Source organism: Triticum urartu, chromosome 2A (assembly GCF_056163025.1).
Source record: "Triticum urartu cultivar PI428250 chromosome 2A, HENAU_Tu73, whole genome shotgun sequence".
Lineage (NCBI taxonomy): Eukaryota > Viridiplantae > Streptophyta > Magnoliopsida > Poales > Poaceae > Triticum > Triticum urartu.
Genome location: NC_141874.1, coordinates 636,255,129 through 636,274,177, shown reverse-complemented (window position 1 = coordinate 636,274,177; position 19,049 = coordinate 636,255,129). Strand labels below are relative to the sequence as shown.

General features: G+C 45.2%; 1 pseudogene; it reads left to right on the top strand.

The window, feature by feature from the left end:
- The first annotated feature begins 559 nt into the window (after window positions 1–559).
- LOC147986334 (uncharacterized) lies at window positions 560–17,922 on the top strand (annotated as a pseudogene).
- The last annotated feature ends 1,127 nt before the right edge of the window (window positions 17,923–19,049 follow it).

Sequence of the window (19,049 nt, the reverse complement as noted above, 5' to 3'; positions counted from 1 at the left end):
TGCTGGAGTCCCGCGCTCCTCCACCACCACCACGCCGTCATGCTGCTGCTAGATGGAGTCTTCCCCAACCTGTCCTTCTCCCCTTGCTGGATCAAGGCGTAGGAGACGTCACCGGGCTGTACGTGTGTTGAACGCGGAGGTGCCGTCCGTTCGGCACTAGGATCATCGGTGATTTGGATCACGACGAGTACGACTCCATCAACCCCGTTCACTTGAACGCTTCCGCTTAGCGATCTACAAGGGTATGTAGATGCACTCTCCTTCCCCTCGTTGCTAGATTACTCCATAGATTGATCTTGGTGATGCGTAGAAAATTTTGAATTTGTGCTACGTTCCCCAACAATTAGGTATTCATTTTTCTATTATGTTCATGATGATGATACACACTTAAAAAATTTATTATGTTTATGTTGTACTAATTTCGTTTACTCTTTGTCATTGCAGGCGTTGACAGATGGTGGGCGCCGGTTGAGAGCGCTCCGAGCCTCCTTCCTCGGCACGTGCTGGGAGGGGTGCTATTATTCCACCCCAGCACCTTCGGAGAGCGTTGGTAGACAGTATGCAGACACTGGCGGGCGCTTCTTCTTCGGCTGGGAGAGGTCGGGGGAAGACGAAGAGGGGTGCTAGAGGTGGACGTGGCAGCGGGAGAGGTAGGAAGGCTGCTGCGCCTTCCTTGCCGCCACCCCCAGCTGATTCTCCCGACCACAGTAGTGCTCCGTCTCAGGTGGACCCATCTGACTTGGATCCGTCTCGGACTCCGGTCCACGAGCCTCGTGCCGACGAGCCTCGGGTAGCCGAGCCTTAGTCCCATGAGACTCGGGTCCCAGAGTCTTCGTCCCAGAAGACTCCGGTACCAGAGTCTTCGTCCCACGTGACTCCAGAGGCTAGTGGCCATGCTGATGGTGGCGAGGACAACTTGTCTGAGGATAGCTATAGCGAGGGCGAGCTGGTTGAGGGGGGCAAGAAGGTCTACCAGCGTGGTGGTACAAAGCTCCCGCCCGTGCTGGCGACCCGCGATCAGAGGTTGTTGATTGAGCCTAACGGGGAGATCTAAGTGCATTTATTCTTTTTTAACCTTTTGCCTTCATGTTTCTTCAAATTAATATTTAATGTGTTGGCCTTGTCATACTGCAGGGGTTGGAAACACGCTCCTGGTGTCCGCAGGCCCAACCAGGTCCTTGGTGTGCTTTGCCGGCACCACTTCCTGGGGTGGGCCATGTTTCCCGGTGAGGGTGAGGTTCCACATCTAGCACTGAGCTGGGAGCTGTATGTGGCTGCCCCGGCCCCGTCGGAGGACAGGGTCGACGGTGTCTTGTGCGAGACGGTGGCCGACATTGTGATCCGACGGTTTTGGATAATTTCTCCTTTACAGAATTAAAAATGAACATTACCTAGTGATTGTACTAATCAGTGTTGTCTTGTTTGATTGCAGACCTTCCACAGGTGTCTTGAGGAACACGGGGCAGACGCGGCTATGGTTCTCGAAGCCGAGTGCAAGCACCTACGTCAGAACTTACGGCACGAGGCTCGGGTGCAGGCTGTTCGAGACTACTACGCCTTGACTAACATTAAGAGGTCCAAGGCGAAGTGTCATGCCAAGTTTCTGAGTAAGGAGAAGTACATGAAAGTAATTACCTATTCTTAAGGCCTTGTACTTAGTTTCCTTGATTTGATACGTAGGCGTAGCGCTGAAATTTCTCTTGTCTAACTTAGGTGCCCCCGAGATGGTGTGCGGATAGGATGGACTGTTGGGAGGCGTTGGTGGATGAGTGCTGCTCACCCCAATGGCTAGCCATCCACAATAAGGCCAGGGATAAGCGTGCCCAAATGCAAGGTGTGCCACACCATCAAGGGAGCTCCAACCTGTTTGAGTACGGGGATCACTGGGTATGTGTTTTGCTTCACGATTCATGCAATTTCATTCTTCATGCTAGCTTGAGCCCTTAACTAATATTTTGTTCCTATCTTTTAGGCGCGACAAAACAAGAAGGACGTGCCACCGCTGTTCGACCTCTATGCCATGGCCCATACTGCCCCATACAAGAAGGCCAAGGCATTCTCTGAGGATGACCTCGATCATGCAGAGAGCTTCACCAACATCTCCTCCCACAACAAGCTCGTGGGGTACAAAGACGTTGGGATGATGAGGAAAGGGCAGGACTTCAACCTGAGCCAGAGTCCTTTTGATCCAGAGATCGTGATGCTATCTGGTGGCGGGAGGTACCATGGCTCGATAGCCATTGGGGATGGACTGATACGTTGTCCTAGAACTCTCCCGGGGATCAAGAAGCGCCAGACGAGCTCTGATCCTAAGATAAGGCCTCGTCCACGGCCAATGGAGCTCGCCATCAAGGCTAGGGCCCAGGAGCTTCTGGCGGAGGCAAACAGGCAGGCGGCAGAGAGGGAGAGGGACATGGAGGAGAGGACGGCTAGTCTGTTGGAGGCGGAGAGGAACCGGAATGACGCGTCTCACCGGGCCCTATACGAGCTCCTCGTGGTAAGTTTCGCCTGCACATTAGCCAAATCATGCACGTAATGTTCATTTCATTACTAACTAATATGACTGACTCGTGAAAACAAAATGTGCAGACCATGTGCCAGAATAACGGTCAGACCCCTCCGCCGATGCCCCAGATTGGTATAACGCCCACGGTGAGTTTCATTTGAATGGTCATTAGTTACTAGTATTCACATTTGAGTTGCATAATGCTAATGAGACATTGCAATTGATCTTTGGTGCAGCATGCCTCCCGACAAGCATCAACCGATCCTTCTCCGTCTGGCACTGGCGCAACCCCGACTGGTCCTTCTCCGTCTGGCACTGGCGCAAACCCGACCAGTCCTTCACCTCCGCGATGATGATAAGTTTCCCAAGTGTTTTGCTTAACAAATGCATACTTAGCTTAAGAAATGACCTATTTAGCTCCAAAATGACCTATACTTAGCTTATTTTCCTCGAAAATGACATAATAACCTTACTTAGCTCCAAAATGACATATTTTACATAGGATAGCTACAAAATGACCTATACTTAGCATTTTTTCCTTTAAAATTACTTGATATGCTTAGTTAGCTAAAAAAAATGGCATAACTACCCATAGCTCAATAATGATCTATACTTAGCTTAGCTAGTTCATTTATGGCATATTTAGCTTACTTAGGTAAAAATGGCATAATAACCTTGGTTTAGCTCCAAAATGACCTATACTTAGCTTATTTTCCTCGAAAATGACATAATAACCTTACTTAGCTCCAAAATGACATACTTTACCTAGGATAGCCATAAAATGAACTATACTTAGCATTTTTTCCTCCTAAATGACTTTATATGCTTAGTTAGCTAAAAAATGGCATAACTACCTAGGATAGCTCAATAATGATCTATACTTATCTTACCTAGTTCATTTATGACATAATTAGCTTACTTAGGTAAAAAAATGGCATAATAACCTTGGTTTAGCTCCAAACTATCATATAATTAGTTTATTTTCCTCCAAAATGACAAAATAACCTTACCTAGCTTCAAAATGACCGATTTTAACTAGGATAGCTCTAAAATGACCTACACTTACCATTTTGTCCTCCAAAATGAATAAATATGCTTAGTTAGCTCAAAATGGCATAAATACATAGGTTAGCTCAAAAATGACCTATACTTAGCTTTTTAGTTCATTTATGACATACTTAGCATACTTCGGTAAAAAATGGCATGATAATCTTGGTTACCTCCAAAATGACATAGACTTAGCTTATTTTCCTTGAAAATGACATAATAACCTTACTAAGCTCCAAACCGGCCTATTACCTAGCTTAGCTCTAAAATGACCTACGCTTAGCATTGTTACCTAGATTAGCTAAAAAATGGCATTTTTACCTACCTTAGTTAGAAGAAGAAGATAAAGAGGAGGAGAGGAGAAAAAGAAAGAGAAGAAAAATTCTTTTTCTTTTTCTTCTTCTTCTAGCTAGTCTTCTTCTTCTTCTTCTTCTAACTTTCTTCTTTGTAAACAAAGAGAATAATGTTTTTGCTGAACAGGAGGCACGAGAACAATCACAGTTTGCTTGTTAGGGCCACGCCACACCAGAGATACAAGGCTACTCTCTCACAGTTGTAGTCTCTCGCCCATGCGCCTTCATGCATAACTTGAACTCCGCCACAATCTTCCTAGCCAGATTTGCCTTGTTAAGGATTTCTAAAATGCAAGAACAGAAAAAACGCAGCAATATAGTTTCGTGCCATTTTCAAAACTAAAGGATTCAAGGGATGTTTGATTGTACATGGAAAAAGGGAAATTAAAACCTGATGTCAGATTTTTAAGATTAGAATTTTAACAAAGAGGTCGGAGTGGATAGAAACCTTCCTACGAAATCTAGTGCAAATGAATTCATAAAAAAAATCCTACAGATTTTGCTATCCTATGAGTCAAACGATCCATCCATGTAGGAAAAATTCCTAACGACTATATTCGCCTAAAATTTCTTTAAGCCCGCAGTAGTGGGTTTACGCAGTGGGATCCAGCATGCAGGCAAGCAATTCATTTCGCAACTCTGCGCAAGCTAGCTTCCTTGGGTACAAACGGCAGCCAGCTATTGCTGCAAAATTCTCTCCTCTGGGCAGGCCGGCAGAGGCAGGCATCATCCATGCGCCCCGGGGACAGGCAGAGACCCGAGGCGGTACGCGCGTAGTACAGCTACGCGAGGGATAGGGCCACTGTGCTCCGCCGAGTTGCCGCTGCCTGCAGGCTGCAGCGCATGCAGCAAGCACAGGGCTACATGCCCCTCTAGTCTCTACCTACGTACTGCCAACTGCTGGCACTAGTACTAGCAGTACTCCAACGAGACAAAGGAAGCTGCTAGCTGCAGCAGCTGCATGCGCTGCTATTCCATCCATCCAATCCTTTACGCGGCTGTTGCAGTGTACAGGGAGTAAAGAGAGGGCTGCGCTGCGCGTGTATCCGTTCCGGCCGTATCTGAAAAGACGTGATGCGCAGCTGCTGCATGCGATGCATGGAGATGGAGGCGAGGCTCCTTGCGCTGGCTTGAGGCAACGTACGTGCAGTGCAGCGCAGCTATAACTATGGGTGTGCAGGATCCTACTGGATACGTATACGCCGGGTATGCCTCTGTGTATACTACTAGCTCTAGGCACCAGACAGTGGATGGCATGCCCAAGGATGCCAGAGGAGCGCCGCGGGCACGGCGCCATGCATGCATCAGCACGGCGTGCAAGCGTCGCGAGTTTAAAGGAAGAGTTACGCAGGCAGCAATGGCGGATACGGTTGTACAGGAGGAAGGGAGGAACGGAGATACGCCGTCAGGGTTTCTGCAGGCGATGTGGCCGCTGCCTGCCCCGACAGCTGCACGCCCGGACAAAGAGAGACGGAGAGGGGAGGAGAGAGAATACACACCTTTTTTCCATAGGCACACTACCGTAGCCCTTTCTCTAGAGCTGTCCTACTCGATGTGTATGCAGACGGTGGGTTATTCTAGGACGATTTGACCGTATCTCTGCAAGATTTGAGAGTGGCGTTTTGATACATGGGAGCATATGTTTATGGATTTTAAAATGTGTTTTAAACATATTTTTAAATGTCACGAAATTCTGACAAAATGATTGTCGCATACATCTCGACATTCTACGTGCATACAAACTCGTTTCGTGAAAAACAGACAACTTTTGTGTCACATGTAAAAAAGATAAATTTAGTGCTAAAAAAGGTTTTTCATGAGACATTTTTTTGTCTTTTTTAGACAAGGTGTATATGATGTCGGTATTTCACGAAATTTGGCGTGCGCACATACAATGTTGAGATGTGCGCCTCAAATTTGTGTTCAGAATTTTTTTACATTCTGAAAGTACAGTTTTCGATGGCAGGAGCATATGCTCCCATGTGCCAAAGTGAATTTCTGCAAGATTTGGACCTACTAGCTAACATCGCAAATGTTTTTTTATTTAACGACCTAAAGCTCGAAAATCCCTTTTGGAGGCTGAGCTCCATGGAGGCCGTTTTTTGAGAAATTCAAAATTTATGCTTTTACATTTCAAAAAATTCTGAAAACAAGTATAGATATACATGGAGGCATAATGCACAAGTGTGTAAATTTTCAGAACGAAATACATTGAAATGAGGTATGTGGAAAAAAAAAAATAGGTCCTTTTTAACACACCATACTATTCATCCTCCATGCCATGAATTTGTCATTTTTTTATAGATCACAATTAAGATATTTCATCCTAAAATTTTACAGACGTAGACATAACATCCTTATTTACTTGTACAATTTTTTTCTTTCAAAAAGTCGGCCTCCATGAAGGCTGAGAGCCAAAAGGCCTTACTCCCTGAAGCTTCATATCTTAATTTCAAATACTATGGAGGTTGCTTACCACACATAGCACGTGCCACGTGGTAACACGGTAAATGTTAATGCACAACAAATTTTGTGTGTAAGGAGGGGATTGTTTTCAAAATGCAAGAACGATATTCTTCTCAGTGTCCTGTTTCACTTGAGACATCATTTCATACACCTTAACTTATATTTGTCACAGACCGCCCTGCATAGATTGTATATATGTTCTTTCCCTTGTAAATATGTGAGTGAATTCCATTCTATTACGCTCTATTTTAGCATTTTAGACACTAATTATCCTATTTAATGAGATTTTATCCATTTTATCCCATTTAGCAAAAAAATCATAGTTTATCCGGTTTAACATTTTGTTAGTGTTCTAACCAGTGGGTCGAAATTGTCATGTCCAGTTGCATGCCACATAGGTGGTTTTTCCTGGCTATTTTTCTCACTGTTGAACCGGGCCGCACAACTTCTCCCGACCAGCCCGACCTAATGGAGGTCGCTCGCGTCGCATCCAGCACACAATGGTGAGTCGGCCATTTGTCATGCTCGCCTCCAGTTGCTTATTGCTTGCGTTGCTCCCCCCCCCCCTCCCCGCCCCATTCGATTGCATAGCTTGTGCAGGGTTCCAACCACAACACCCATCAGGCTCGCTCGAACCTAGGGTTAAGGATTGTCAGGTAGGGACGGAGGCGACGTCAACGACAGCAACAACGGCAGGCAGGCAATGCAATTTCATAGCTCCAGCATGGTAGGAGCGATGCGTACCGTGAATATTGGAGGCCAGTATGGTGTGGCCTGACTCGGGTGCTATCCGTTGACACGAGCGATCTGCTCTTGGGTCGGTCGGGAGAAACTGTGAGGACCAGTTCAGTAGGGAGAAAATTAGGCAGGAAATAATCGTCGAAGTGATATGCCATCTCGACCTGACAATTTAGACCCACTGGTCAGAATGCTCATAAAATTTCAAACGGGGTAAATTATGGCATTTTTTTGCCAAATGGGGTAAAACAGATGAAATCTACTAAATGGGGTAGTTAGTGTCAAAATTGTTAAAGGGTGTGACTAGGTCTGAGTCGACTGAGACTTAACCAAGTCACAGTCAAGTGATATAGTATGTAAGAAGAAAAAGAAAAATTGAAGATAATTTTTTATACGAATCTCCATGCAAAATCAAAGGGAGATAGCATCAACTGAGACATAACGAAGTCTCAGTCGACTAAGGCTTAGCAAAACTGTTTGTTAAAATAGTGGGTAAAAATCGGAATTCACTCTAAATATGTATGTAGATTTTTCTTCTTCTGAATTTTCATGTATTAAATCCGCCATAATTAAGATGGATAGAAGGGAATACATGAATTAACATTTCGCTGTAAAAAAAACTAGCATTGGAAACTCGTTTACATCACAATTTAGCGGGTGTTTGTTTCCAGGGACTTTTTGTTGGGACTAGAAAAAGTCCATCTTAAAGATTTTTTAACCAAACATGAGGGACTATTAGTGACTAAAAGTTGCTTTTTTGGGACTAAATGAAGAAGACTCTTAAGGATAGTCTTTTTTAAAACTTTTTAGGACTTTTCTAACAATGCCCCTCTCAACACCCATACCCTCACCGCCCCATGGTATTGTTTGATTGTTATTTTTTGTATACTAGGGGTAACAAGGTCTTTTACATGTCATTTAATAACCTCTAGAGAGGGACTAGAGACTTTTTAGTCCCTGAAAACAAACAGAGAGGGGGCCTTTTTAGTTGGGACTAGAAAAAGTTCTACGACTATTTAACCAAATAGCGCATTAGGCCAACTCCACCGCGTGACCTCAAATGGACGTCCGGTTTGGCCGGATTTTGTTTCTTCGGAGCGCCGATGGGTTCGCCCGTGTCCGGTCTTGTCCGTTGGGTCGTGCGTGCGCCCATCGCGCGTGAAAGCACAAGTGCTCCCTGGGTGGTTTTGGTAATTAATGTCAACATATCTCTTGTTGGACTAACACTTTTACCTAGTATGTTTCAGATAAGTTCAACAATAGAGTGGCATGGACTAGAGGATGTGGAACCCCTTCAAGATGCTAAGGACAAAGGATTGGCTCAAGCTTCAAGATCAAGACTCTACATTTTCTATTTTAGTGATCCAAGATCACATTAAGTCTATAGGAAAAGCCAATACTATCAAGAGGGGATGAGGTGTTGCTTAATGGCTTGCTTGCTCAAAGTGCTTAGTGATATGCTCCAAAACCCTCAACTACCACTACTAGGGAAAAGCCTACCAGCAGCGAGGGTTTTGGACCTCTCAGTAGCGCGGGCACCGGCGCTACTAATAAGGCGCTACAGCTAACGTATAGCAGTAGCGCTGGTTGTCCCACGCTACTGCTATACATGAATACTGATATTATTGGCTTTGGGAAAGGGCGCTACTGATATTATCTGTAGCGCTGTTTGCTGGGACACGCTACTGACAATGCGGCGCTACTGCTAAATTTCCCCCCTCGCTACTACTAGTTTATTTATTAGTTTTTTTTCCTGCATATTTGTTTTGTATTTGTTTTGTATTTGAATAGGCTTTATACAATAATCTTTAGCATATCATACACATACAAATGTAATCATAGCATATACATACAATTAGTCTCATCAAATCATGTCATCATCATAATCATCATCCAACACAAAGTGGTCTCTCGTCATCATCTCGAAAATAGCGATACAAGTCTCGAATGATATGCAAATACATCATCATCCATCTAAACAATGATATACGCGAGAAGAGCTATCACTTTGAGAACATGAGTTCGTATCCCTCTTTCGCATTAGCGTGAACCTCTAAACTAACTACTGCCTGTCGCTCGGAAACCGGAAGGGCCTGACACTCCGGCCACTTGTCGTATATATACTCCTGGCATAGCACTTCTTCGCCATCTATGATCTATGCACCTGCATCATCACATGAGTCGATGATATGCAACATATATAGTTGAGCAACAGAAAGAGACAGACTTGGCAAAAATAAAAACAACATATCATAAGCATAAATAACAAAGTTCATCGTACCCCAAAATGCCCTAACTAGAGTGATTTTCGCTAGTCGAGGAGGAGGACGGTTTAATTACATCACAAATAAAGTTTCACCGTGCATAACTCAAAGTTTTGTCGTCGCAATCACCAGAACCCTGTCCTTCATCGTTGCTAGCCATGTTTCCTATGATTAAATCTAGTCAATTAATTCTAGACCTAATAAAATGAATAATGACATAAAAAAGGCCTATTGTTTTGCAGGAATGTTGACTCCTTCCTGGTGCGGCAAATCACGGGCACTCGATATGTCCTAGTTTGTAGCACAAGTCATGCCGAAATTTACGGAAAATTTCGGCATGAGTTTTGCTAAAAAGTGGACAAATAGAGAACCTGAAATTTGCCGTAAAAGAAATGAATCAACATTCCGGCAAAACATAGGCCACTAAGCATCATTCCCTGCAAACAGTGTCCAAATATACACGAGCAACCACATGTGCAAACAGTGTAGAAGAAAATTCATTTAACTACTAATAGAACAAAATTTAGTTAACTTTAATGCTCTATAATGATGAAAGGAAAAAAATTTCAGTTAACTACTAATTTCATTCATTTAGGTTATTCATTTAACATCACCTAATTAACCTACTGTACCAATACTACTAGCAGCACTACTAACCTAATTAACCTAGCAAAACTCTAGTGCCCTAACTGAAAAACATCTAATTAACATCTAATTTTTTTCTCTAAAATACAGAGAGAGATGAGTGAGGGGGAGGGGTGGGGGACTTACAGAGAGGGGAGAGACGGTGGCGGGGAGGTGCTCGGTGACGGAGGCAGGGGCGGAGAGGGAGGGCTCGGGCACGGGCAAGGGCGGTCCTGGGCGGGCTCGGGCGGCGGTGAGGTGGAGGGCACCGACGGTGATGTGGAGGGCGGCCTTGGGTGGCGGCTGTGAAGCTGAGGGCGGCCTCGGGCGGCGGCGGTGAGGCTGAGGGCGGCCTCGGGCGGCGGCGGTGAGGAGACGGCGGCGAGGGCGAGGGACGATTTGGGGAAGAATTGGTGGCCGTGGGGCGGGGTGGGGGGAAACCGCTGTTTAAGTGAAACGTAACGGTAGCGCGTTTCCGGAAACGCGCTATAGCTAAGTTAGCTATAGCGCGTTTACTGAAACCCGCTACTGCTATTCCTTTCTCCTTTTCCCCTTTTTCTTTTATTTTTCTTTACATTTTATTTTTTCCCTTTCTCCTTTTTCTATTTCTTTCATTTTCATTTACTTTTCTACTTGTTTTTCACTTTATTTTATTTCTGTTAGCAGCAGCGTTTTACATGTAAGCGCGCTGCAGCTAAGGACATTAGCAGTAGCGCTGGGCCATTATACGCGCTATTGCTAGGTTGGGCTAGCCATGTGCACCCAGTTCGAACGTAGTAGCAGCGCTTTTCGCTAGTACGCGCTACTGCTAAAGACATAGCAGTAGCGCGGTTTATTCACGCGTGCTGCTACTAAGTAGCAGCAGCGCTTGATTTTGTACAGCGCTATTGGTAAAATTCTGTGTATAGGCTTTTCCCTAGTAGTGTACCTTCCCACATCCACATATGACCTAAACCAAAAGTCAAACTCGGCCCCACCGATTCTATCTATCCGGCACCACCGAGTTTCAGATGTCATAGCCATTGCCACAAACCCTAGCAAATTGGTTTCACCGATAGGGATCTCAGTCTCACCGAGATGGGATTGTAATCTCTCTGTGTATGTCCATTACCAAAATCGGTCTCACCGAGTTTGAGCAATCGATACTGCCGAGATTACAATGCAAACCCTCTGGTTAGCTTATTACCAAAATCGGTCCCACCGAGTTTGTGTAATCGGTCCCACCGAGTTTGCCTGACCAACTCTCTGATTAGCTTATTACCAAAATTGGTCCCATCGAGTTTGTGTAATCGGTCACACCGAGATTACGTTATGCCCTAACCCTAACCATATCGGTCCTACCGAGTTGCATCTCAGTCCCACCGAAAATCCTAACGGTCACTAGGTTTGCTGATTCGGTCCGACCGAGTTTAATCATTTGGTCCCACCGAGTTTGGAAAATTGTGTGTAACGGTTAGATGTTGTGTGGAGGCTATATATACCCCTCCACCCACTCTTCATTCGCGGAGAGAGCCATGAGAACATACCTACACTTCTAATACACATTTTCTGAGAGAGAACCACCTACACTTGTGTTGAGGTTAAGATATTCCATTCCAACCATATGAATCTTGATCTCTAGCCTTCTCCAAGTTGCTTTCCACTCAAATCTTCTTTCCACCAAATCCAAATCCTGTGAGAGACAGTTGAGTGTTGGGGAGACTATCATTTGAAGCACAAGAGCAAGGAGTTCATCATCAACACACCATTTGTTACTTCTTGGAGAGTGGTGTCTCCTAGATTGGCTAGGTGTCACTTGGGAGCCTCCAACAAGATTGTGGAGTCGAACCAAGGAGTTTGTAAGGGCAAGGAGATCACCTACTTCGTGAAGATCTACCGCTAGTGAGGCAAGTCCTTCGTGGGCGACGGCCGTGATGGAATAGACAAGGTTGCTTCTTTGTGGACCCTTCGTGGGTGGAGCCCTCTGTGGACTCGCGCAACCGTTACCCTCCGTGGGTTGAAGTCTCCATCAACGTGGATGTACGATAGCACCACCTATCGGAACCACGACAAAAACATCCGTGTCTCCAATTGCGTTTGAATACTCCAAACCCTTCTCTTTACATTCTTGCAAGTTGCATGCTTTAATTTCCGCTGCTCATATACTCATTGCATACTTGCTTGATATGTATTGTGTTTGTTAAACTTGTGCTTAAACTCCACTTAAACTTAAGAATATTAAAAACTGCAACTTTTGGCACTTAGTGTCTAATCACCCCCTCCCTCTAGACACCTCTTCTCGATCCTTTCAATTGGTATCAAAGCATTGGTCTCCATTGCCTTGGTTTAAACACCATTGGAGGAAGATGGATGTGTCTACTTTGGGGAGTCTTAGACATAGAGTGCCTATTCTTGATGGAGAGTATTTTCATGAGTGGAAAAATGAAATGCTTGAGATTTTCAATGAATATCATTTGAACAAGTACATTACTAGCCCTTGTGCACCTCATGTTGATCCTTTGCACCCTACCCTAGATGAAGATATTGACATGATTCGCAATCTTAGAATTGTTGAGCTCATCATTAGAGGCTTGCCTAGAAACTTGATTAGATGTTTGCCTACTCTCAAGTGTGCCTACACCATATGGAGATTTCTTGAGGAATGATTTCCAGATTATTCCTTGAAAAATTTAGACGAAATTCTCCATAAGTCTATTGCCTTGAGTAAGATGAACTCTAGTGATCCTAGCTTTGGTGATTGTCTATTTGAGCTTACCAATCTCATGCGTGCTAAAGGAAATGTTGGAATCATTAGCGATATCATATCCGAAGCTATTAGAATTCATAAAGGTAACCATTGTGATGATCATTTATCTAATGAATTACCCTCTCTAGGAATTGATCAATCACAAGATGATGTTGAACATGGATACTATGATGAAGATGATGATAGTGACTATGATCTTGATGATGCAATGAGGCATTTTGGTCTTATGGCAAATCTTCGCGGCTACATGGCTGGAGGAAAGGAATGGGTCCTTGATAGTGGATGTACTGATCATATGACCGGAGATAAAGATATGTTCCGTGAGCTTGCTGAAAATGACGGCCCTCGAAAATATGTCACTTTTGGTGATAATTCAAAGGGTAAGGTGGTTGGCCTTGGTAAGGTGGCCATCTCACATGATAGCTCCATACAAAATGTCATGCTCGTTGAATCCCTTGGATACAATTTACTTTCAGTTTCTAGACTTGCGGATTTTAGTTTCAATGTCTTATTCACTGAAGTAGATTGCCAAGTGTTTCACAGAGACAATCATAAAATGGTATTTGCCGGTATACGTAGAGGAGATCTTTACATTGTTGATTTCACTAAAAAGGCTCAACCTAGAACTTGCTTAATTACCAAATCTTCTAAAGGCTGGTTGTGGAATAGAAGACTAGGTCATGTTGGTATGCGAAATCTTGATAAGCTTATTAAAGGTGATCATATCCTTGGAATAAAAGATGTCATATTTGACAAGGATAGACTTTGTAGTGCTTGTCAAGCAGGGAAACAAGTTGGAGGAGGTCACCGCGTGAAGAACATCATGACCACAAGAAGACCACTCGAGCTACTTCACATGGATCTCTTTGGTCCAAATGCCTACAAGAGTCTCGGTGGTAACTCATTTGGTCTAGTCATAGTTGATGATTTTTCAAGATTTACGTGGGTGTTCTTTCTTGATGACAAATCGCAGGTCCAAAAGATCTTCAAAAACTTCGCTAGGAAGGCCCAAAATCAGTTTGACGTGAAGATCAAGAAGGTTCGGAGCGACAATGGAACGGAGTTCAAGAACGCAAATGTGGACACCTTTCTTGATGAAGAAGGGATTTCACACGAGTTCTCGGCTACGTACACACCTCAACAAAATGGAGTTGTTGAAAGGAAGAACCGGACTCTTACCGAGATGGCAAGAACGATGCTTGATGAGTACAAAACGCCAAAGCACTTTTGGGCAGAAGCGGTTGAGACAGCTTGTCATGCAACAAATCGCTTGTATCTTCACAAGCTACTCGGCAAGACGGCATACGAGCTCCTCACCGGTAACAAACCCCAAGTTGGATACTTTCGAGTATTCGGCTCAAAGTGCTACATTCTTGATAAGCATCATCGTTCTAAATTTGCTCCTAAATCTCATGAAGGTTTCCTACTTGGTTATGGCTCAAACTCTCACACTTACCGAGTCTACAACAATTTCACCCGAAAGGTTGAAGAGACGGTAGATGTGAAGTTTGATGAATCTAAGGGCTCGCAAGTAGAGCAATTGCCAATTGATGTAGGAGACAAAGACCCTTCGGAAGCAATTCAAGGCTTGTCCATTGGCAAGATTCGTCCAACGGAAGTGAAGGAGAGTACCTCGTCCGTCCAAGTGGAAGCTTCTACCTCACGACAAGGTGAACCAAGAGTTGATACGGAAGCATCCACAAGTGGGACACGCCAAGATGAAGAAAACGAGGAAGCGCACCAAGATGAACATCAACAACCTCCTTCTCCACCACGACAAGAGAACGACAATGTCAACAATGAAGAAGGCCAAGAAGAAGCACAAGATGAAGAGGATGTTCCACCCCGACCCAAGCAAAAGCTTTCACGAGTTTGAGCAAGAATTGCTAAGGATCATCCCGTCGAGCAAATCTACAATGATATCCAAACCGGGAGAATCACTCGCTCTAAAACTCGTTTAGCTAACTTTTGTGAACATTACTCATTCATCTCTAGCATTGAACCTATGAAGGTTGAAGAAGCATTGGAGGATCCGGACTGGATAAACGCTATGCATGAAGAGCTACACAACTTTGAGAGAAATCAAGTGTGGACATTGGTCGAGAAGCCCGACAACAACCACAACATCATTGGTACCAAATGGGTGTTTCGCAACAAGCAAGATGAAGATGGACAAGTGGTTCGCAACAAAGCACGTCTCGTCGCCCAAGGCTACACACAAGTTGAAGGTATGGACTATGGTGAGACATATGCTCCCGTTGCTAGACTTGAGTCCATTCGCATCTTACTTGCTTATGCTAATCACCATGATATCACCTTGTAACAAATGGACATTTAAAGTGCTTTTCTAAATGGCAAAATTGAGGAAGAAGTTTATGTTAAGCAACCTCCCGGCTTCGTCAATCCTAAGAAACCTAATCATGTTTACAAACTTCACAAAGCCCTTTATGGTCTTAAACAAGCTCCTAGAGCATGGTATGAATGCTTGACCAAGTTCCTTGTTGAAAAAGGCTTTGAAATTGGTAAAATTGATTCTACTCTTTTTACTAAAAGGGTTAATGGAGAACTATTTGTGTGCCAAATTTATGTTGATGATATCATATTTGGTTCAACTAACCCTCATTTTAGTGAGAAGTTTGGAAAGCTAATGTCGGAGAAGTTTGAGATGTCTATGATGAGTGAACTCAAATTCTTTCTCGGTTTGCAAATCAAGCAAACTAAGGAAGGTACCTTTGTCTCTCAAACGAAGTACACCAAAGACCTATTCAAGAAGTTCAATATGCAAGAATGCAAAGGTATGACTACACCCATGCCTACTAGTGGACATCTTGATTTGACCAAAGATGGTGAACCGGTTGATCAAAAGGTTTATCGCTCTATGATTGGTTCATTGTTATATCTATGTGCCTCTCGTCCCGATATTATGCTAAGTGTGTGCATGTGTGCACGATATCAAGCTGCTCCTAAAGAGTGTCATCTTAAGGCTGTGAAAAGGATAGTGAGATACCTAATCCATACACCAAATTTTGGCATTTGGTATCCCAAGAGGTCCTCTTTTGATCTTGTTGGCTACTCCGATTCGGACTATGCCGGAGACAAGGTTGATAGAAAATCCACTTCGGGTACTTGTCAATTCCTTGGTAGATCTCTTGTGTCTTGGTCTTCGAAGAAACAAAATTCGGTATCCTTATCCACCGCCGAAGCGGAATACATTGCCGCCGGTTCATGTTGTGCTCAATTACTTTGAATGACCCAAACTCTTAAAGATTATGGGATATATGTGAAACATGTTCCATTGCTATGTGACAATGGAAGTGCTATTAAGATTGCTCACAATCCCGTGCAACATTCTCGAACTAAGCATATTGAAGTTCGTCATCATTTCATTCGAGATCATGTTGCAAAAGGGGACATTAACCTTAAGCATGTTCGCACCGATAAGCAATTGGCGGATATATTCACTAAACCACTTGATGAGAAAGTGTTTTGCAGGTTGAGAGGTGAATTGAACATCATTGATGCTTCAAACTTGGAGTAGGAACTCCATTTGATACATACGGGGCATGAGCCTATGACTAATCCTTGATATTTCTCTTATGATGCTATTCATATGTCTTGGATATATTTGTACCTTGCATGGTATCTAACCCGTGTAGGTACTTGGATGAATCTAAATCTATGAGATTGCCACACACTCACATCTTGAGCAATTTCTACATCACCAAGTGTGACGCCCGGATAATCAAGCTACAGTAACCTCTGCTAATGATGCCACGTCACCACTCTTACCGTTGTAAATCTCACGATGGTTAAATCCCGTTCGAATTCAAAAAATTCAAAATCAGGTCAAACGGTAAAGTTTTCAAACATTAAAATTAAAATGTTCTAGAGGTGGCAAATAATGCTTAGGTAATAATGGTGGAGGATCACATTTTTATAAAATAATTAAAAGCACTAAACTAAATAAAACAGTGGCTTATACAAATAATTAGATGCATTTTATAAATATTAAAACATTAAACTATTTTATTAGGTATGAGAAATTAATGTGGCAATAGAGTATTTACAAATACTAATTTAGGGGCTAGTGGTATATTTTATAAAACTAAAAATAAATAAAACAAAAGAAACTACAAAAAACAGAAACAAACAAGAAAAAAAAGGGAAAGAGAGAAAGGCCCCCATTGGGCTTCGGCCCAGCAGGCCGGCCCACTCGGCCACAGGCCCAGGCCGCCCCCCCACTCCCCCCTCCTTATCCACTCCCCCTGTAACCCTAACCACCCACACCCCCACTCGCTCCCGCCCCCTTCCCCCGATCCAATTCTGGATCGGGATCGGGCCGACGCCCCGCGCCCCCCCCCCCCCACAACGCTGCCGCCCCGTCCCCATCGCCAATCCCGCCGCCCGCCGTCGCCGTGGACCGCTTCACCATCGTCACCCGCCTTCGTAGACCATCGCCGCCGCACGAGGACCCGAAGCCGCCTGACGCTGCCCCGCCGTCGCCGCGTCCCCGTCCTCCTCCCCGCCGGACTGCGCCCGCCTCCCCGACGCCGCGACGACGCCTACGTCCCCGTCCTCCTCCTCGACGAGCTCCACCGAGCCTCGTCGCCCCGTGCCCCCTGCAACGCTGGTGAGGCCATCGGCCTCCGCCCCCCTCTTCTCCCCCTGTCTAATCTCGCATCCGCGCCGCCGTGCCCGTCTGCCCTTGCTCGCGCGCGTGCTCGCGCTCCCCACGCCTGGTGCCGCGTCCCCCTTCCCCGTGCCTCGGCCCCCGCATGCCTGTGCTTGCCGGCGTGCGCCCGCTGCTCCCTGCGACGCCCGCCTCCCTCCCGCTCGCAGCCATGCCCGCAGCCCCCCCCACTGCCGCGCCGCCTGGCCTTGCCGTTCCGCCTTGCCGGGCCTCGCCGCTCACCGTTCTCGCCCGCGCCGGCCGGCTGCACCGGCCGCGCCGAGCAGACCCCGCTCCGGCCTCACCTTGCTACCAGGCGGGCTGCGGCTTCGCCCGCACCCGCATGCCCGCACGTCCCGACCACCGAGGCCCCCTGCCCGCCATCGCTCCGGCCACCGCGGCCCTTGCGCCCGCTCGCCGCCGGTCGGTTTTGCCCGCCCCTGGGCGTGCGCCCGTTCGGGCTATGCCCGCAACCAGCGCCCAAAACCGCTAGGCCTCTGGGCCATTGACACGGGGGCCCCAGCCCCAGAACGTTTTGTTAAAAAAAAGGAATTAAAAATAATATGTAAAATAGAAAAGAAAAATATATATATATATAATAATAAAATTAATTAATTAATTAAGGAATTAATTAAGTTAATTAATTATAATTAGATTAACCTAATCTCTAATTAACCTAATTAACTGTTAGTTAATTAAAACAGAGTATGACGATCGGGACCCACCTGTCAGGTTGACCAAGTCAACTACTGACGTCATGCTGACGTCATGATGACGTTAGCAGACACTATTCTGGATAATGTTGATTAAATTAAATAAATAAATCCTAAAAATGATTTAAATCTTTTAAAATTAATATAAAATAAACCGTAGCTCGGATGGAAAAACTCTGTACATGAAAGTTGCTCAGAACGACGAGACGAATTCGGATACGCAGCCCGTTCGTCCGCCACGCATCCCTAACCTATCGAACTCGCAACTTTCCCCCTCCGGTTCACCGGTCCGAAAACGCAAAACACCGGGGATACTTTCCCGGATGTTATCCCCCTTCACCGGTATCACCTACTACCGCGTTAGGGCACCTCTAACGCCGTTACTTGTCATGTCATGCATCACTATGCATATGCTTGCATTATATTTATTGTTTCTTCCCCCTCTTCTCTCGCTAGACACCGAGACCGACGCCGCTGCTACCCCGTACGACTACGGTGTTGACGACCCCTCTCTCTTGCCAGAGCAACCAGGCAAGCCCCCCCTTTGATCACCAGATATCGCCTACTCTTCTCTAAACTGCTTGCATTAGAGTAGTGTAGCATGTTACTGCTTCCCGTTAATCCTATCCTGATGCATAGCCTGTCCTTGCTACTACTGTTGTTACCTTTACCTGCAATCCTAATGCTTAGTATAGGATGCTAGTTTATCATCAGTGGCCCTACATCCTTGTCCGTCTGCCATGCTATACTATCGGGCCGTGATCACTCGGGAGTTGATCACGGGTATATACTATATACTTTATACATGATACATGTGGTGACTAAAGACGGGTCGGCTTGAGGAGCACCTGCGAGTGGAGTTTTGAGGCGGAGCGACAGGGCAGGTTCCGACCACCTAGGAGAGAGGTGGGCCTGGCCCTGGT